This window comes from Protopterus annectens, chromosome 2.part2, assembly GCF_019279795.1.
Source record: "Protopterus annectens isolate FY-2018-M chromosome 2.part2, PAN1.0, whole genome shotgun sequence".
Lineage (NCBI taxonomy): Eukaryota > Metazoa > Chordata > Ceratodontiformes > Protopteridae > Protopterus > Protopterus annectens.
The window spans coordinates 481,804,216-481,827,265 of record NC_056730.1 but is presented as its reverse complement, the minus strand read 5'-3'; the positions used below and the strand labels follow the sequence as shown (position 1 = coordinate 481,827,265).

Sequence of the window (23,050 nt, the reverse complement as noted above, 5' to 3'; positions counted from 1 at the left end):
TGGTTTAAGGAAAACTTTGAAAACCTTTTGGAAAAAAAACAAAATGTGGGTTTAAGAAAGAGACCTTATCCATGTTTAAAAAAAAAAAAAAAAGATAATGGTTCCTTGCAATACAACAGCTTAATGAAATGCAACAGGTTACTACTTTTAAGATCTACATGTCCTTTGCGATGTTTAAGATAAACTGAAATGGAAGAACTACCCTTTCATATGCAGTACCAAACCAGTGTAGCAGAGATACCCAGAGTTGTTCCACTGAGTGACTTGATGATAAACTGGTGGAAGGGAAGTAAAATGTTGCAGTGTTTGAGATACTGAGAATGTCTCCATCGCTTCTGAGGCTGGACAGGTCTAGAAAAGGAAAGAGCAGAAGGGCAGAAAGGTGGGGGAGACCAAGGACTGTTTCTTCTTCAGGAAATTATCAAATGGCTCCCCTAAGAGCATTTTCCCACAAAATGGTCAACAATGACCTTGTTCTTATGTACTTGCTTCTCCTATGTACTTGCTTCTAAAAGAATAATCTCAGCCATGCCACTCTGTGACGTTACAAAGCCAAAGCCTGTAGCACTACATAATTCTTATTAAAAATTACAGAGGAAATATGGCTTCACAACACAGAAGCTGTAGGCACTCTCAAGGAAGAGAGTAAAGGCTCAGAGCCTTGAACCGATACAGATCACTCTAGGCAGGACTGAAAATAGACTAAGTAAAATGAAGAGTTCAGGGCCTCAAGCCCCTAATAGCAGAGGAGTAACTATCTTGCCACACACCAAATGCTTTAGACTCTATAAACTGTCAAAATGCTAACCCAAGGCTCATTCGGCTTCTTCCTCAGAAACTGTGCTAGGCATTTCAGACAGAGATGAACTGAGGCCTTTCTGAGATGTTCTTCATAAATCTAATTGCATCTCCCCTAGGGTTGTTGGCATAACAGTACACATTACCCTTCTCCAGATCCAAGGCAGCAAACAAAAGAACCTACAAATTCTTATAATCTGAAGGGTTAGAAAGTCCTGTGCACCTTTTACCAAAGACTATGTGAGCATGCATGAAAGGTTAGGATATTACAGATGGGTATGCAGTCAGTCATCAGACTGGAAAATGGCTCTGATTATGCCCTAGCCAAAGGCAGAGGGAGGAGTGGGGACAGGCATGCATCAGACCTCATGTGAGTCGCAAACTAAACTCTTAAAATCCACTCAGCATGGCTCTAACTCCCACCATACATCAATTATCAGTATGCTTGATCTATAGGCCTGAGGTGGTATGCCTGATACAAGACAACCTGATGGAGCCTCCTTGATAAGGAGGGACTAGCCACAAGAGGACTGCTTCTAGTAATGATTACCAGAGACCTATGACCTTTCACCTTTAGACACCACTATCCATGAGCAGGCTGATCAACCATAAACTTCAGCAGATTGGATAGAACAATGTAAGAACTCTGGGATGCATACCTCCAGAGTGGGATCTGAGGGGTCACCTTCCCAGGATCCATCTTTCTTTATCAAGGCGGAGATTCAAGCCCTCACTAATAGAGTATTGGGGGGAAGGGGGGACAGAGTTGAACATCCGACTTAACTCTAGGAAGCTCAGGATAGGACCTGCTCACTGAGTATTTCTCCCTGTGGTGACCCATTTGACTTATGTTTTAGGATAACCTTGCCTCAAAAGACTACACATGAAAGCATGACTACTGCTGCCTCTTTCCTGGATATGAAATAGGTCAATAACGTTTCCTTCATTCAGTGGTAATTAGCTGGGTTGAACTATTGGTATCTGTGACAGCTATCATCACCATGCTGTTTCCTGAGAGAGCATACTTAATATTAACATTGGTTTTGACTGTTAACCTAATAGTCACATGGACGTTTGCTCAGGCATGCAAATGCAAATTTTACTAAGGACATCAAGAACTGTCAGCCTAAATTTGAGAACAACAAAAAACTGTCAGGCTCTAGAACATGTGCATATGCAGCCAGTGTATTACATGGAACATGTGCACAGACATCCTATAATGTAGGATTATTCAGGGGAAAATAAGTGTCAATTTCTTATCACTATAGAAATACTCCACCCAAATAGGAACCTTAAAAGACTCAATGATAGCTCTCTCTACACCTTGGGGCTACACCCAAATCAGATGATGGTCCCAGAAAACAATAATCAGCGCTCTACTAAGCTACTCATGATAAAGTTTAGAAGATCAGTGTTTTACTCCTTGTAGAGTAAAGGAATCTTATCAGCCAACCAGGTGATACTCAGTACTGCACAAGAACCCACCACCTCTTCAGCTTACTGTAAACAATGAGGAATGGCATCTGAAAAAAATAAAAATGGTGGATAGGAGGGGCACCACAAACAAATAATACGAATAATGCAATGTCAGGGCTCAACAGGCAGCATGCCTTCAAGGCTGGAAGATCATAAGCCTCTGGGTTTTATTCCCTTAGGACCTTGGAATAATTTTCTATAACTGACACTGCAGTGCAGCATGGGGGGGGGGGGGGGGGGCATCTTTTGGATAAACTGTTAAACTGATGCCCAATCTGCCTTAGCTGGTGGTAGCTGAGATAGATGCAAAAGATCCCATGGCACTTGCAGGAAAAAGTACGGATTGCTTTCTTTATACATCTTAATACTATTTTTTACATTGTTTACACTTTTGTGTTCATATTTACACTTTGTTTCAAACTAATCATACACTTTTCATATTGTCAGAATCACACTGCCATCAAATTAACAAAATTCCATTATTTTTTTAAAAGTTTTTTTTTTACCCTTGATTCTACTGGAAATGCTTGAGTAAACAGGTGCTCAATGACCACTATCTTGCAGCCAAGGGCAAGTGTCTTGCAGCTTATAAAGATTGCCACTCACGCTCAAAATGGAATACGAGTTTAGTAAAGCAGCTGCTGCACCATACCTGAACACATTATTTGAGACAGTGTGAGGAAAGTGCAACAGTCATAGAAAAGAAGCAGCAGTGTAGATTATGGCAGCGATCAGGAAGGGGGTTTAGGTTTGTGGGGGGCGGGAAGGGGAATTTCAATGTTAGGGAGCACAAAGGAGTTTTCGGGTTAGGGAGTGACTAATTGGGGCTCTGGTTGGGCTAATATGATTTGGTCCTGAGAAGGCTAAGTAGTTAAGCAAGACTAAGATAATGGGAGTTGGAGTACTTGTCTTTTCAAGCAAGTATGTCATGGCCTACATGCATGCAAGCACTTGTAGTAGACCCTTCACACTTCCCTCTATCACATCTTCATGGTATTATCAATAATCCATCACCTTTTCCACGATACCCATACAGCTACAAATATTTTGTTGCACTTGTTGATTTTACAGTTCCTTCTTTCTCATACTTTCCACACTATATCACGACCATGTTTATATTCAGGAATGCTACTTATTTATAAACTTTCTCCAAAACACATTCTTTTTTTCATTCCAAAAAACAATATTTTGCTTATTTCCACTCATTTACATTCATTACACTTCCATTCTTCTATTACTTTATATTTTGTAAAACTTTTTACTGGTAATTTATTCAGCATCTCTGATATTTTCCTTCTATTTTTACAGCATTCTTTACATATTCATTTAACTCTTTACATGGATAAACCAAGTAATATTTCTCATTACTCTACTATACCCATTCCTTTCTATTTCATTAAATTTAAACTTCTATAACTTAACTTTATTTTCATAGTTTTCTTTTTCCCTCCTTCCCTACTATTTTTTCTCCTTCATTTCTCCATACTTCACATTTCACATAACATTTTATTTTGTTTTTTATCGTTTTTGTTGACTAGGGAAGTCCAATTTGAAGGCATGGCAAGAAAAGTGCCATATGCACAGAATTTACTCAAGAGTTAGGTTACATAACAGTTAACATAATTTGCTCATAGTTTTACTTATAGAATTAAGTTATAGAAACAGTACAATATAAAATTAAATAGGTAGAAAGGTAGGGTTACAACAATATGTTTATGCTTGCTGGACAATATCAATTAAGGCAGAAATTGGGGTCTATGGTTAATCGAAGAAAACATTCTTCGAATGGCTTTTAATCATATACTAAATATTGAAATTGCTTTTCGTCATATAGGCATATAATCATAAATTTATTCATTGAATAGTTTAGTTGGCTAACATGAACGTCTGTTGATGCTATCAACTAAATATAAATAATGTTTCAAAACACACTTTGTAAAGTGCATACTGTATAAGATAAAGTAAATAACCCCCCTGTACATGTGAATAACTGAAAATATTATACCTTTATAAACAGTGCTGAAAATGTGCACTCAAATATTTGTACACTCAAATATTTTTTAAATACACATTTCCAGGTATCCCAATGCACTGCAGATGACCAACTATGACTACTGGATGAATAAATTTGTGACTATATGACTAAAAGCAGTTTTAATGTTTAGTATTTGATTAAAAGCCATTCGAAGAATATTCTTTGATGACCGGCAAACTGCAGGACAGTAGATGTGGGAAAGACTGAATAAAGACAGGGTGAATATGAAAGTGGGGGTGGGGGGGTTAGAAGTAACATGTAGAGATGGCAATGTTTGAAGAGAGGGGAAGACTGAAATGGGGAGCAATAGTAAGAAGAAATTAGTATTGTTATGTGATATCCTGGGGTGGAGCACATTTGCTTCTCACTCATTTACATTCCTTATTACCCAAAACAGATGCACAGATGTTATACATTGTTTTTAATTAAAAACTTCTCCTCCATTTTATTATACATCACCCTCTTATACGAGTTAAATCTTGACCCCCACCCCCACCCCCAATAAAGCTAAAAATACCTCTAACAGTTAATTTTTTCTCCATCTTAGATGGAAACATACATCCACTAATGTATGACAGTTTCTCTCTCTCTGTTACCCTATTAGCTGTTCATGCTCTCCAAAGGTTACTCCTAATACACACATTTCTCTTCTGGTATAATATATGCTATTCAATTCTTAACTTCACCAAATGCCTTACTCTTCAATATGAGGAACTGTAATTCCATTTTTTTTTTACAATTGTCCATCCTTAACGTCAATCACACCAACGCAAATCTTATTTTGAGTCACAATAACAAAATCATTTGCATATGACAAACACATGGGTATTACAACGCCTTTCGCCAGCTCCCTAGCTGTTTCTGTTACACCCCAAGTGCACCTTTGTATTACTGCATTCATCACCAATACACAGATGCATATGCTTAAGGGACATCCTTGCTCGACTCCTCTAGTAATTCTTATTTTTCTTCCCATCCATCCATTTACAATAAGCCTCAACTAGGATTTTTTCATAATACATTACATTTGCTTCTCCCCAATCCCATATGTCTCTATGTTCCATTTTGCCTCATGGCTTACCTTGTAAAATGTTTTTGCTACACCACATTACTAATTTACCCCCTTATGTGCCTACATATTTTTCCACTACTAACATTTATTACACCACTTTTTATTTTATAGCAAGAAAACCCTTCTATAACTTCATCCAAGACTTTCTGCATTCTTTTTGCATAATTTTCATAAAAATTAAGTCCAAAAACAGATAAAACGTGCCAAAAAATAATGGACTCCACTGATGAAAAGTCACACCCTCACTGAAGATTGTAACTTCTTTACTAAATATATATACTTTTATATTTTTTATGTTTTATGTTAAAGTATTTAGTATGTTTATATATATATATATATATATATATATATATATATATATATATATATAGTGGATGTTTATAGACTAACATTATATTTATATGTTTTACTTGATCTGTTCGCTCTTTTATAGTAGGGCTTGTTTTTTAATAGTGAATTTTTGGCGCCAAAAAAGCATATATAAGTTGTAATTAATCAGTAGTAATTATTCTGATGAAGTCCACATTCCTGTGGATGAAAGCACTTAATCATTTGTGCTTTGGAATAAAGAAGTTACAATCTTCAGTGACGGTGCGACTTTTCATCAGTGGAGTCTGTTATTTTTAGGTGTGTTTTATCTGTTTTTGGACTTATTAGTTGCATTTACACAAATAGTGATTATTTCATAAAAAAATGCCATAATCTGTATTTCCTAGTGTTTATTGGCCTGCAAGTTTATTTTATCTTTTTCCATATAAATCTCTAACACCTCACCACATGCATTTTCTTTTTATACCTTTCTTCAACCATCATTCAATATTACAATGAACATACGTTTGCATTCATCCATCCCTTTATAACATCCATAACACAGTCCATCTAGACCTGCAGCCAATTTCCCCTTACCTCTTTTACACAGTTTACTCTCATTCTTCCATTTTAATTTTCTTTTCTGAGGGTTTAACATTTCCAGATATCTTTTCACCTTCCATTTTCTCCTTCTACTACTACTTTTTCATGGATTGAAAATTTACTTCCATAATTTCTTCCAGTTTGTCAAGTATCTTCCCCATCTAATACTGCAACCATTTCCCTTCTATTGCTTTAACATTTCTGTTAAAGGAAAGACAACAAAACTTACTTTTATCCTGTTAAAAATAATTTTTGTCTCTACGTAATTTTAAATTGTTTTTCATACAATTCTATTTCTAATTTTTTTAATTCTGTCATTACCCAATTCTTTCTCAATTGTTTTGTTTCTTTTCCTTCATTTATTAGCTTTCATCTAATACAGCCCACAGTGCTTTGTGATTTTAAAGTTCAGCCATTTCTATCTCTCATCACTTCCTTCATATCTATTGAATACATCATATAATACATTTTAGTTTTAAAAATTCCTCTATTAAGTCCAATCCTTCTCATTCCCCATTTTCAACCCTCTCTATATATTATCAGCTCTTTTATAACCTTAACATCCTTTATTTTTCATCTTTCCTTCCTTAAGCTACAATTAAAGTCTCCCTCCATAATTATGGACATATTAACCATTACTAACTTATTTCTTCAAACAATGTTTTCCTTTCAGACATATTTATGAAAGCATATATCGCTATTAGTCTGACATCTTTTTCTTCTCATAGCTCATATTTTCACCCTCCCAAGTACTGCTACTGTCGCATCTAATATTTTTATTTACACACTTATCAGAATCCCTATCCTGAACATGCATCATTTCCCAGCGACCATATAATCTTCCTTCTCCATGGGAAAGACAGAAGGAGTTGCTTCAAACCCACAGGGGGCTGTCAGCCAGTCTGTGTCAGGTCAAGTTGGTGTCCAGTCCTGGGTCCACACCCTAGGTCTCTCTGTTTCTTGAACCACATCTACTTTTAGCCCTCTCAAGTTGACACATGAGGGCAAAGTACTGCAAACTGGGCTGTGATGTGGCAAACAAAGTGCAAAGATGAAAACACATCCAACACAGATATCCTTCAGAAGGGTCTCAGAAGCGATATGCTCAGCCAGAGCCATGGCCTAAAAAAATATGCCAAGAAATGCATAGTCAAACCTCTTCGGAAAAAAAGGTTACCCCCTACCATATAGGTGGCAATCCCTGAACAAACACAGAAGAACCTGGGAACCCAGGTTGACCCCAGGTTGAGTAACCTTTCATTTTAGCAAATTATTTGCTAAAGTAGTTAGGAATCTACATTGCCCACCTTATGCCACCTTATCATACATTCAGATCTTCTAGATCAAGGGTCAGTCAGTTAATATCATATCACTCATCAGACCAATGATCGAAAGTACAATGCCCCATTGAGATGTATCGACCCCGACCTTGCGGCAGCTGGAGGAGAGCTCAAAGTTCCTCAAAAAAAGATAAAAAATCCAAAATCTGTCTTATGCTGCCCGACTGAAAGAACTTATTCAGTATTCATTTGCTTTGCTGCTGCTCAGGGTGACCCCTATGCCTGAACACAAGGCCAGGCCAAACCCCAATTTGATGAACACTCTTCATCTCAAAAAATCTAGATCCCTCAGAGCCAAGGGCGGGACTTAAACCTCGACACCGGTTATATTAGGATGTGCTGGGAGGGAGATTCATCACACCCAAGACTCCCTATGCTGTGGAACAAAATTTATTATGTGATGAGAGGCAGCTGGCCTTGCTCAAGAGGAATCTTGGAATCTTGACCAATGGATGGAGATATACACCCAGGGGGTACCTCCCAGTGTCACTGTGCTCGACAGAGGCACAGCAAAATAATGGGCATAGTTTCTCATAAATGCCCTCGGGCAGATAGCCTAGTATGAACCTATGAACCTATGAACCTAAACTCTTTTTTCAGAATAGACCTTGCGCCAACAACCATGTGCTGCCATACTTACTTTCTTACATCATTAAATCACTAACAGACTCCTGATATCCTCTCGCATACTATCTGCATTTAACATCAATATCCCTATACCACGCTTTTCCTTTCTTTCAGTTATTTTTTTTCTTTCTTTTCTAACCCTACTCCTGCTGATTTTTCTTAATATTGTTCGTGTCTAGCACGTCTCCAACTCTTCCTCCTCTTACTCATCAATTTCTAATACTGCAAACTTCGAACTTGCATCGGAGATCTTTGTGTGCAGGTCATTTACCCTACCATTTCCAGGATTTTCTACATTTTCTTCTTTACTTATTTTTTCCCAATACTTTGTCAAAAATATATTCAGCAACATTTTCAGCTAGTTGCTCCTCTTGTCAATCATTTTCTTCATTTTCACTTTTTTGTTCTAACAAAGGGCAGTCAAACCAGAAACATCCACTCATTACATTTTGTACATGCTGGTTTACACAATTCCTGGTACTTTGCCTCCTCTCCCCATGCTGCCCACATCATCTTTTGTTAAAATCTTGTACCAAGTGTGTCATTTATCCAAAAAACAAACATTATATTTCCTCCAGTATTAACAGTGCTCTTTTTCCATTTAACATTACCATGTTTGGCATATGCTACATTTTTTCCTTCACTTGCATTCAATGTGCCCCATGTTTTACATCTTTCTGTCCAAACTTTTCCATCATACACTTTATCATGTACGTCACCACAAACTGATAGTTATTAATTCATATTCCTTCATATTTTTTTGAACTATATGTTTAAATGTTCTTTTTAAATGCATGTTTAAATTCTATAACAGAAAATCTTTTCATAGTGACAACATTCTATTTCTCCCTTGCTTCATTAATAAATCAGTCCTCCTGGCATATAAATCTGAAATGCCAGTTCAAAAAGTCATTACCCAAGTGAATTAATGCTCTTATTTCTTTTAAATCAAAACCCAGTGGCAAAATAGTACTCATATTATCATTCCTGTTAATGGCTTCATTGTTTTTTATGATTTTACCACTGGTCATTTTCTCTGGACATTCAGTTCTTCAGAGTTCAATTGTAGTCTCGTGTTCTCTCTTCCTTTATGCTGCTGCTGCTTTTGATTGCCTTGCAATGTCAGTATTAAACTATGTAGTGTATCAATTCTTTTTGCTTCATCCATTGGAAGTAAATGCCCTTAAAAGCAGTTAAACCACCAGCTGAACATACATCCAGATTTATACCATCAATCCTGTTTCTCTCTCTCTCTCTCTCTCCCAGACTCTTAGCAGCATTTTCACAGATTTCCTGTGCCTACAGCACTTGTTCCACGATTGTATTCTTATCAGCCTCATCTCCAACTTTTGACTTCATTCTGAATTAAATCCATCAAGACTTTTGTTTCAAGTCTTTCTCCATCAAAACTGGCTACAACTACCTCTGTCATCTCTGCCTATAATCAGGCTCTATAAGCACTGCAGCATTTCCATTTCTGTGATGGTTACCCAACATCGTGTTGGAAGTGTCAGAGACCAGCAGCAGCCATCTGTTGCCACCTAGTGGTTCATATCCAAATGAGCGGGGATCTTTTATTATACAACTATATATAAATTTACACATTTTCAAAAAAGTAGGTTCCTCCATCACTAACATTTTACATTTTTACAGATCCAAACTCCTTTTTCCATAACCACATTTGAATTTCCTGATTTCATTGTTTTTCATTCCATGTTATTCATACAATATAACGCATTTTTATCCAAATTACTAACATAATCCTTATATTTCCCATAAAATCCATATTCAATCATATCCATACTTATCTGTTTATAATCTTGCAATTCTCTCACATTATCTTCTATTATTGTTTTCCATAACATTTTAAGTCTTTTATATGTTAAAAAACATGTTCTGATGTTTCTAACACAGTAATGACATGTCCCTTTATTTATTTTTTTATAAGGCATATTTCCTTTTACTGGCAAACCTATTTGTAACCTCCATAAATAATCTTGAAATACACCATTTCTTTCTTTGCTTAATGTTTTTTCTTTTCTGTTAGATGTCTCCATGGATTCAGACAGCAATTTTGCATTATATTTTTATGTCATATGTTCCTATTTTCTCCTATCCCTTTTATATTTAATTTTCATATTGTTATTTTCTTTATACATCTTTATTTCTTCATTTCTCCATTCTCTCCCTTTTATTCAGTTTTATTAATTTCAATTCCCTTTCATATTTTTTTAGTAACTACTCTATCAACCTACCTTCTTTTCCACTTACCCATTTTAATACCTCGTATAGATTCATCAAAGCCCCATATATTATTGGGTTGAATAAACCCACACCCCCATCCTCTTTATCTATATACAGCACTCCTCTTTTAACTGGGTTCAACCTACATCCCCATATAAATCTAAAGATTATTTCAAGAAACTGCTTCCTCGGTTCTCTTGGTATATATATATATATATATATATATATATATATATATATATACACACACTAGCTATGTCTGATATTTTCTCATCCATACTGTATTAATTAAATGTACTTTCTTTTCAAAAGACAATCTATACCTGTTCCACATAACATTAAGTCCTTTTAATTAAAACGTTCTCCCATTGCTCATTTAATATAAAATATTCAATTAAATCAATTCTTAGTATCAATATATTTTTTATTCCTAATTGTTTTGTCATTTTAATGGACAATTTCAGGCCAATAAAGCCAAACCCCACTAGATGTGGATATGCATATTTCGGCCTTGTTATGACCTCATCGGCACAGCACAAGCAGAGTGGTCAAAACAAGTCATGGGCATTCAGAATTGCCAATTAGCTGAAACACCTGATGTTCATAAGGATCATTTGCATATATCCCATGTGCCTCTGATACAAGAGGTTTGGGAGGTCACATATTGGAAGTTCTAGCTTTGCTAGAGTTTTCATTTTGTTTTTACTGATTGTTTTTTTTAGTGACATTCTCACTCACTGTTTTAGTTTGTTGTTTGGAATTTTTGCAGTGACCCTAATGATAAGGGACATCAGCTGGGTATAACAGCCCTGTGTTTCTAATGCTTAGTCAAACACTCTGCTTGTGCTGTGCCAATGAGGTCATAAGGCCGAAATATGCATATCCACAGCTATTGGGGTTTGGCTTTATTGGCCTGAAATTGTCCATTAAAACGACAAAACAAGTCATCGGCATTCAGAATTGCCAATTAGCTAAAACACCGGACGTTCATAAGGATCATTTGCGTATATCCCATGTGCCTCTGATACAAGAGGTTTGGGAGGTCACTTTCTTTACATATTACAAACACATATATTGCTATAAGTCAATAAACTTTCCCTTCCCACAAAGACAACTACTGTTGAGCTTCCTAATTTAACTAAAGCATAATCCAAAATTTTTACTCCCATCCTATATAATATAGCTACCTTTGAATGTTTCTCTACCCAAATTCCACATATTATACCTCCAATCCATAAATTATCAGTTCTCTTTCTTCATTATTTAACCCCCCTAACATTCTCTAATACCATTTAGTGTTAAATCAACTTCACACATATTACACCAGTCTAACATCCCAATCCTTTTTACTACATTCTTTACACTATTAACATTGATAGATAAAAATTCTAAGATTATTTGCTTGCATTCTCCTTAATTTGCAATACATTTATCAATTTCCTTTCTTTTTTTACTTTCAACCGGACATCCTGAAATTTTCTTTTCCTGTCATTAACCCTTTTTACAGAAGAACTTTTCAATAATTTTCCAATCTACATCTTCTCCATCACTAACTTCTGATCCCTTTCCCTCTGCCCTTCCCTTTATGTGCATTAACCACATTTTCAGCTTATATATTAATGCCAGTACTTTCATTTCTCTTTTTGTCTTGTTGCAATTGCTCTTTATGTATCTCTGGTCTAATCTGTTCCTCTATATTAAATTCTGAACCTTTCTCTCAAAAGCCATCCAGAAATAACCTATTTGTTTGCATTTATAACATTTCTTTTCACATTTTCTAGCATCATGATCACTCTTCCCACATAAGTAAAATTTATCACAGTTAGTTAAAAAATGTCCCTCCCACACACAAAAAAAAGGAAAAACATGTTTTCTGCTGTCATCAATACTCAACAGCTCTCTGACCTCAACATTAATCATACTAGGAATATTTGCATTTTTTTCTATTTTCCATTTTCAAAATCACAATACAGTCTCAAGCTCCTATCCAGAGTCCTCTAGCATCAAACATGTTAGAAATGTCCTTTAATTCTCTGTGAAAGTTATCCATTTTTTTTTAGCAGTTTCTCTTTCAGTTTCTGTCCAAAATTGTATATTAACTTTTTTTTTGTATTTCACTAAAAAAGTCTTTACAATATAGTTAGTCCATGGATACATTTTTGACATTCTCCCAAAAAAGTTTCTAATATTGCGGCAGTCTCAATCACAATAAGTCTTTTTTAATCAAATTAAAAGCTCTTACCTCTTGTGCCTTGATTCCTAAAGAAACTATCTCCCCCATAATTCCATACCTGTCCATTCTAGTTCTTTATTCTGAATTCTTGCTATGTACTTCTCTTTCTTTCCATTTCTTCATCTCTCTTCCTTCTTCCCTTTCTCTGACCAGTTCTGTGAATGTCCTTCTCTTAAGGTCTTGTACCTCTTCTATACTAATTCTTTCCATCATGACTCCCCAAAGTGCATCTTTCCCTGTCTTTAGCTCACTCTGCAAGTTCTACCAGTGAATCATCCTGCAATCCTCTCAACTGGTGGGTTGTAATAATATCTTCCTACTGTTGCTCCTCATCCCTCAAATCTTTGAACAAATTCCACTGAAAAACATCTTCTGTCTTTATGAACTAGTCTCCCTCACTATTCTCTGCACGAAATCTCTCCTTTTCTACAACAAAACTGGAAACAAATCTGAGGAGTTGGCATTCTCCTCTACTCCAAACTCCTCTCCTTTTCTGAAATAAAGGAGAAAGAGAACAGGAATGGCCACTCACTCGCTGGCCACATGCCACATGAGTGTTGTAGCAGTACGGGATGTTCCCCAGTACCCTGACCATAGTTCCTCTAGTTAGTATATATACCACTTCAGGTCTCTCTCCTGAAAAGATGCTGCTGGTCTAGTGGAAGTAACCCATTCAAAAAGCACAAATAAAATAATGACTACATGATGCAGGTGCCTAATTGTCATACTTTTCTGATACTACTTTTTCACTATATTTTCTTCAGCTTAGTAATTCCACTTTAGATTACACTTTTAGCAAGCATTTTCCAGACCCATCTCACAGTGCCTCCACAGAAAGGTCCTCCTTCCAACTTCTTGAAATTAAAGTACATTACCAGTAAGAGTGAAAGGGAAGGTCTACAAGAGGGTAGTGAGACCAGCTATGTTATATGGGTTGGAGACAGTGGCATTAACAAAAAGGCAGGAGTTTGAGCTTGATGTGGCAGAATTAAAGATGTTAAGATTTGCACTGGGTGTGACGAGGGTGGACAGGATTAGGAATAAGTACATTAGAGGGTCAGCCCAGGTTGGAAGGTTTGGAGACAAGCCAGAGAGGCAAGATTACGTTGGTTTGGACATGTGCTGAGAAGGGATGCTGAGTATATTGGGAAAAAGATGCTAAGGATGAAGCTACCAGGTAACAGGAAAAGAGGAAGGCCTAAGATAAGGTTTATGGATGTGGTGAGAGAGGACATGCAGGTGGTTGGTGTGGCAGAGCAAGATGCAGAGGACAAGAAGAAATGGAAACAGATGATCTGCTGTGGTGACCCCTAACGGGAACAGCCGAAAAAAGATGATGATGATGATTTAACTCAGTATATAAATGACATATCATACCAGCTTCCCTCTTCACTTGCTTCTCAGAACTTACACTTTTCATTTTATATCTAATATTGTGTATTTAAATTTTTATTTTACTAGTTATACATAGACTTTTAAAACAAACACACTTATGAAACATTCACATTTTAAACAGTAACATCTATAACACATACATTAATAGAAAAAAAAACAGTAGTATCACTGCTCATTACCGTCATGCATCATATGTGTTTTCTTTAATAATCGTTCATTCTAACATTATGTAAATTGCTCAATTTCCAGCCGTCCCTTAAACTTCACTTCTCCTCCTAAACATTAGACAATTTTGTTTCCACAAATTCCATGTAAATTGCTCCTTCCTTTTTCTGAAGAACCAACCTCCAGTTCATTTATCCCCATTACAGTGTTCAATACATACATTATGATTTCCATTTTCTAGAAATTATTTTTTAGCAGCCAGAGTAGCATTAAACTTAGTAAGGCCTTGCTATGTCTGGGCAATTCAGATCCTATATACCTGCTCAAAAGAATCATTTCTTTGGTAAGCAACTATTTTTGATAACTCCAGAGTACAAAATCTTTTTACCCAATGACCTGGGAGTGTTAAAAAGGTTGTCACCAATTTTAGAGATCTTATAACAAGAAAAATAACTGGAGAGCCTATAGAGGTACTAGATGCATTTTGAGAATTGTATGCAAATTTGTATAACACAAAGGAAGAGGAGAGAGGAAGATGAGTCTCTAAAGCTGTGGAAAGCACACCAACAGTGCAAGGTTATAATACCTTCCATACATTTAGGCCAGCTACTTCACAGGTAGGGACTAAAGGTGGAGGCATCTCTATTTACATCAGTGATAAAATATACTTCAAGGCTGGTCAAACAGGACAATACACTTGAGCTACTCCATGTTCAAATCAACATAGACAAAATCCAATACCATTTCCTTGAAAGCTACAGATCCCCATCTATGACCCAGGAAACTCATACTATGTATTTAAACTTGTTAGAAACACTAATCATCCAACACAATACCATATTCATGGGTGACTTTAGTTACCCCACTATTAACTGGGAATCCTATAAGACACCAAACATACATGCACAGAGATTCCTGGATTTTATGAACACAAACTCCCTGGACCAGATAGTCAATGCACCAACTAGGGGTGCAACCATACTGGATCTGGTCCTCATGAAAATGGGAGAGTGCTGCACCTACTACTAAGTGAGAACCTGACAAAACGTCAAGCCCCCATAAACCCTGAGAACACTGTTGCCTATGCAGAACTGTTGAAAGAAACCCTGTACAAGCATGTTAACTGCATAGAGGCAGCTCTATTCACCAGGAAGAAGTACAGAACTAACTCAAAAAACAAGCCACACTGGTGGAATCACAAAACCAATTGGGTGTATAACAGGAGGAAGAAAATCATGGCAAAAATTAGGAGGTGCAGCACCCAGCAGGATAAAAGCACTCTCAAACTAAAACACATCAGAGGTCAAAAAGTCTACCAAAGCCAAATTTGAGGTAAGTTTGGCCTCCTAGGCCAAAGACAACCACAAAGCATTCTTTAGCTATGTCCACAACCTCAAAGGTAATACATAATTGTAATGCACAGCTCCTTGTAAATGGAGCCACCAATACTGAGCCAGAACACATAGCAAACCTCCTGGCTGATCAATTCAGCTCCAAATTTTACCCCTCTATCCCCCCAGCCTTCCTTCAGGAAATATCATCAAATATAACTCCCCCTACTATCACTAAGGAGCAGGTCCTTAATGCTCTCTCTAAGACCAACAACACTGCATCAATGGGCCCAGACAATATCCCAGGATGCCTTCTAAATAGCATGAGAATTACTATTTAACTGTAGCTTCCAAACAGGTTTCGTAACTCAAGAATGGCGAAAGGCAACAGTCATCCCTCTGCACAAAGGTGAGCCATCTACAGAACCACAAGTCTCACTACTCTCATATGTAAAGCCATGGGAAGAATTACCATGGAGACAATCAACACAGATATAGTAAACCTCCAGACACTGGACCCAACCCAGTCTGGTTTCATCAAGGGCAGATCATGCCTACTCAACTTAGTGGACTTCTTTGAGAAAGTCACCAAAGCAATGGATGAGGGCAAAATTGCTCACACTGCCTACCCTTAACCTAGCCAAAGTATCTGACACGATACCCCACTCTGGAGTTGTGGACAAACTCAAGAGATTAGGTACACACCCATATGTCGCCCGGTGGATAGCCAACTGGCTCAGAGACGGGACCCAGGAAGTTAGAATTGGGGAGTTCACCTCTACAAAGAGGCCATTCACTAGCAGAGTCCCTCAGGGATCAGTCCTTGGACCGCTTCTTTTTGGCATTTACTTCTCAGAAGTCAAGGCCAATGTCAGTAGTCTCTGGCTGACTAAACCTGCAGATGACTGCAAATCAGGAGCGGTCAATGAATCTAACACTGACACAAATGTTCTCCAGGAGGAGCTGACACAGATAAACAACTGGTGTCAGAGTTATGGACTAAAAGTAAGTGCCAATAAATACATAACAGTATCCTTCGGGAAGTCACCCATGGTAACTATCATATTGACAACACACCCCTTAGAGTTGACCTAGTAGTCAGGGACTTAGGGACACACATAGTTCTCTAGCCTTTGCCCATCATGTGTCTACAGTGGTGAGGAAGTCATTCTATATTGCACAACTTATAAACAAAGGTATGGCATTCCAAGTCCAAGGAAGTCATTGTTCCACTGTATTTGGCATTCATCAGACCTTTCATTGAGTGCAATGCCCCTTTGGTATGTACCTAACCAGGCATATCCAACAACTGGAACATCCACAGAGGTTCCTCACTAAAAGAATACAGGGAGTAAGTAAAATGTCCTATGCAAACATTCTCCCCAGAATGCTATATATTTTTAGAGCAGCACAACTTAAAATCACGAAATCCTTTTTTAAGCAATTTCAGATAGGACTGGGGAATAAATTATAAACATATAAAAGGGAAGAGAATTAATGTTAAAGCTGTACCATTTTAAAATATATGATGATGTCTCAACTGCTTGATGGAAATCCTAATATAACTATTGGTAATCAACTGATAGACTTAAAGAAATATCCATTTATTAAGGAATTAACTGTAAAGGGGATTACCCCTTCCTAGGAGTAGCGGTACATGATATCTTAAAAGAGATGAATCTTCCCATCTCTTATTTAATTATAATGAGGCAGTTAAAAGATTTGGCCATAAATTATTTTACCAGTTCTGAAATAAAAAAAGAGGAACTAGTTATTTCAGGTCATCTGTGGGAAGCATTGCAACAAGATAGAAAATATATATCGAGAAAATATAATAATCATATTATGTTATCCAAAAAATAGTAGAGCGTTTAACTTAACATTAAAACTCAATTGATGATATTTAACAATGCATATTATACCCATCTTACACTTCATAAATTTGATTCAAAAAAGTCACCTAAATGTCCACAGTGTGTAGATCAGACAGCAGACCTGTTACACATGTTCTGGAGTTGCAAGTGCATTTATAAATTATGGAATTCTTTAAAGTTACAACTACAAAAATTTCTGATTTTACATATTCCACGAGAATTTGGACAAAACAAAAAGATTGTAATTATGAATATTAGTTTACTAATGAAATTATATATAGCCACAAATTGGTTGAACCCAGGGTGTCAGGTTGGCAAAATTTCAGGCTGTTAGCGATTAAGCATATATTAGCACAAATTGTTAATTAGAAATAATAAGAAAAGTATAAACAGCATAAAAATTTGGGAACAAATCTTTAATATTATTTTGGCCTAGCGGTTCCTATCCACTTTCCGTCAGGACATTCTGTATGTGTACCAACACATTCTTGGATTAGATAGAAAATGTAGAAATAATACAAATTATTGGCTTGAGTTGGTTTATAATGGTCTATTGTAGATGCTTTTATGTTTAATTTTTTGTGATTTTAATTTCCTGTACTTGGTTAAAATGATATTTATTCTTAATGTATTATAGGGAAATTCAAAATGGAACTAAAACATTGGAAGCAATATTGTACATAATGTAAATAGTGTGTGAAATGTATAATGGTTTGGCAAAACAATAAAAATGATTATTGAAAAAAAGAAAAAAAAAATGTCCTATGCAGACTGCCTCAAGGCCCTATCCCTGTATTCTGTCTCCTACAGGCTTTTGAGGGGAGATGTATGCCTGGCATACAGGGCATTGCCAGACCCCACTCTAATGGACCTCCTGCATATCCACAAAACAAACAGCACCAGAATTACCCATTATAAAGACTTAAACCTTGACTTTGATATAAATAGGACCTGCTGGAGAGAGAGGCATGTACCCTAGAGACTACAGTGTCTATGGCACAGGCTCCCCATCCATGTGAAGCAGAGTTCCTCCCGAACCAAACTCAAGCGCAACTTGGACAATTGGGTGGGAAACCAGAAATTCATCACTGGTGTGGTACCTATGTCTCTCATGGACACAGGTAACCTTTAAATGGTTCATCTCCCAACCCCCTGCTTACACTTATCAAGGGAATCAGAACTTGTCAAAGATTTGGGATGCATGGCTAGGCTTAAAAAGGCCATTGTGGTTGTAAGCCTAGTAAACACCTATGAACAAAATTGTGGAAACCAAGAAAAGGCACATATGGAAATATTGTTGGAAGACTTAATTACATCAAGGTTAGAGGAAGAGGAGTCTCAACAATTAAGAGTTAGGATAAGAGATGAGATAAAAATGGTAATACATAACCAACATGGAAATCTTCAGGAACAGATGGAAGTTTGAAAGCTAACACAGTAGAAACTGATAAAGATCTGGAAGGTTTTGTTTAATAGTATTTTAAGAGACAAGGAACCATCAACATCTTGGAAGAAAACAATGGTAGCTGTTATTGCCCTAAGTGGGCAAAGTCCATTCAGATTCACCTTCATACAGACCTATTTCAATTTTAAAGCACAATTATACAGTTTTAAGTCTATACTAGCTAAGATAATAGCAATGTTATTGCCAAACATTGATAGTTATGTAACAGTGTGGTTACTGTGGGGTGAAAATTCTGATGATTCAGAGAAAAGCAGAATGTAAGAAAATACCACTAATGTTGGTGGGACTTAATGCAGAGAAAGCATTCAGTAGAGTCAGTTGAGATTTTCTGAGTTGGGCAATGGAAGCATTTACAATCCTTGACAGACTAATACAATTAACTGGGTGATTATGATGAAGGGTAAGAAGCAAGAATTGAGGAGGGGGAGGAGTTCCTTTCTGGAAAGCTGTGTTTGAATAAGAGGCCCAGCCAAGGTTGTCCTCTTTCCCCATTATTTCCTTTACATTCACAGCCACTGGCAAAGAAAATAAGGGACTCAAAAATTCAGGGATACAAATAAGAAAACCAAGAAAAGTTAGCTTTATTTGTAGATATTGTTTTGCACTTCACAAATCCAGAAAAGGACATTTTGATGTTGTGATACATTTTAAGACAGTTTCAAGTCTTTTCCGGTGATAAAATTAATGATCAAAAGTACAGTTGTGCAAGTTTCACTTGCGTGCAATAATATATGTTCGTAGAATACACTACGCTGCCTTACTCGCATATGGGTAGTAGTGCCTGGTACCCTCCATCTGGCAGTGCACATAAGTTATGTACTCCTCCTCCTGCTCATCTATGGCTGTGAAGGACAAATCAGGTGCCAGTGCAAGATAATCCTTCACTATCACAGAGCACAGCCCTCTTCTTTTTTTTTCCTAGGACCCAAATGGAAAAAAGAAAGAAGATTTGTGAACACCTACTGTTCCAAACCAAAGCCAACGCACATGCACGTGCGCAAACGCACCAAAAGCTATTAAACAAAAAACATCAGCAACAGCTAGCCATAAATGATGTACACACTAAAGGGGGATGGTGCGAAGATACTGCCTGTAAGGCAGTGTGTTCTCCGAACATCTACTTTTACATATAAGTAGAACTTATGCAACTGTAATACTATGGTTCAACAAACACAATGCCTTACTGGCATAGGGGTAGATTCCCAAAGCTTACTCAAATAAGGGGAGGAAAGAAAAAAACGTGTTCAGGAGCCCCTAGAGAATGGTTCTAGTGAAGCCTGCTCTGGATCTAGAAAAGGCATCCAGTTTATTGTGCTTCATACAAGTATGGACCAAGGACAAAGTCCACCCCTTTCCAAAATGACAGTGAAGAAAAGGACACAGTAGAATGTGCCTTTACCTTGCCTGGATTTGCCTTGCTATGGTGGTTGCAACAAAATAACAATAATGGAGGACACCCAATGTGCAGTGGTTTGCTTAAGAGACATGCTGGCCTTTCAATGCCCCATAGAAGGAAGTTAAAAGCCTTTCAGCCTTCCTAAAGAGCTTTGCTCTGTCAAGGTAAGATCTGAGCTGCCAAAGCACATCCAAGGTACAAAGTATTATTGATCTAATTCCAGGGATCTGACAGAACCCAAGGAAAAAATTATAATAGCTGAAATTGAATTCTTAAACCACACACAGCATTAGAGAAGGATTAGTGCATATCACAACCCTATATCTGTGGATGCCAGGAGAGGATGTCCCACCGTGACAGCTGCAGCTCAGAAACAAACTATCCCTGCAGATGAAAGAGCAATAAGGAAAACCGTTTTCAAGGCTAAGAACTTAAGATCAGTCTGAGCTGCTAGTACAAAGGATGGCAACGTTTTTTTTTAAACGTAAGAGATCCCACAAGAAAGAAATATGCTTTCAAGAGGTAGTGTGTAATATTCTTTTACATAAACTGCTTAACCAAAAGAAGAAAAAAAAGGAAAGGAGGAGGAGAAAAGAAAACTGCGATCCATTGGCAGAAATACAGAGATGGCAACTAAATGCATCTTAACAGGAGCATACACTAAGCCATCCTGAAGAAGCTCACACCAAAATTTCAAAACCAGAGGGAAATTAACAGTGATGAACCCACTATTTCCATTTAGGCACCACCTAGTAAACCTCATCCATTACCAAAACATAACATTTTCTAATAGAAGATTTCTGGCCTCCTTCAACACCTGCTACATATCCTCAAAATACCATAGGCAAGTGTCTAAACAGAATCACGACTGAATCACTCAGGCTGTCAAATGAAGTTTCTCCAAATCAGGATTCCCCAGTCACCCCTGAGACTGTGTGAGCAAATCCAATCCATACTGCGAGGAAGTCTATTGTAATTGTCCTTGGCCAACACGGAATCGCCCTTTTTGGGAAACATACCTGGATAGATACATTCCCCCATGGGGAATTTGGAGCCGGCATTTCTTAATGAACCTTCAGATTTACCTTGAGAATTAGTGTAGAGAGTGGAATACATACAGGAGCATTCCAGTCAAATGAAATGAGAAACGTCTATCCTCCAAGCATGGCTATAAGGATATCTGGAACAGAACATCAAAAGCTGTCCATTTTGCAGGGAGGTAAAAAGATCTATTTGAGGGATTCCTCACATCTGGACTAGATCCTGGAACACCACTGCCTTGAGTTTTCACTCATATGGATTTGCCAAGGATCGGCAAAGTCTGTCTGCCACAGTGAAAAGCTCTGACAGGAAGGAAGATGTCTGAAGAGTCCAAGAATATGAAGAAGCCAGCTCCCCACACAATGTTTGTCAGCTGGCACAAAGGATAAGACTTTGTCCACCTAAGAATGGGTTACACATGGTACCTCAACGAAGTCCAAAGGTAGTGAAGGATTTTCAAGGCATGAACCATCACCAATAACTCCAGATACAGATATGCTTTCGTATATCCCTGGGTCTTCAAGTGACTAGCACTTGCCTCCCCAAAGATACTGCTTCTCAAAGGAAGCGAGACAAATCAGTATAGATTGCACTGCCCATGGAGGGAGACAGGAAGTCTTAGAAAGATATTTAACTTTTCAACCACTAAAGCACTCATCTGAAGAAAGGCAGCACCTGCCACTGGGAATCTAGGGAATGAGGGTGCCTGATCTAACATTTTCAGACATATCAAATAATTTTCCTCATGAAAAGACAGGCTTGTGGTAACAAGAGAATCAAAGACGCATTCTGTCCAAGAACTATTACAGATTCTCTGTCGAGGTAACTTTCATCCTGGAGAATACAAAAACACCATCTGGTAGGATACGATTCTGACCTTGGAAAGAAAGGTCATTATTAAGCAGAAATCAATGAGGCAACCCAGAAAGATCAGTCTTGATGGTGCCAAACACGACTTCCAGAGGATTAACTTGAACTCAAGATAGGAGAGGGCTAAGACTTACTCTAGCAGTTAAAACCACCTGGAACCCTACTCTGCAGGAATTCACAAATCTTCCAAGTATGGGAAAAAACAAATGGACACAGGAGTCTAACAGTGGGTCACAACCACAATAAGGCATTTGACAAATTTAGCAAACATTTGTGATGTAGTGGAAAGCCCAAAAGGGGCAAACTAAAAGTCGAAAGTGTGGGCCATAATAACACAAATCTCAGAAAAAGGAAGGTACCAACACCAGTTTCCATAATGGCTCTGATTTAGGGAGAAAGAAAAACATCAAGTAATCAATTTCTCAATCTTTCCAAAGGACCTGTTAAAGTACTCTGATGACCAGCATTTGCCAGACAAAAGGAGGGAATAAAGTCAGGTCCAGTGGGTGAGAAGGTGCTCCTTAGAATGGAGGCCACTGATGTCAACACTGCTACTTGAAACCCCTGTCAATGTGGTTAAACACCCATTTATTAGGAAACAAGTGACTGCCAGACCACCTTGCTGGGAGCTAGCTATAGAGACAAGGCACAAAGAGGGGAGGATTTGGGAAATACGGGTGCCATACCTCAGTATATTCATAGGAGAAAAGGGGTGGTTATCCTTTTACAGTAAAGGAATTCCTAATGTTAGGCTTGGCAAAGGACTAGACCTGCCA

The 23,050-nt window shown here is 37.5% G+C and overlaps 1 protein-coding gene across 1 annotated transcript in view; it reads right to left on the bottom strand.

Annotated features, from left to right (window-relative positions):
• The window catches only part of IQGAP2 (IQ motif containing GTPase activating protein 2), a gene marked incomplete in the record, with an annotated part of 4,327,392 nt that overhangs the window by 2,292,837 nt on the left and 2,011,505 nt on the right, over window positions 1–23,050 (bottom strand).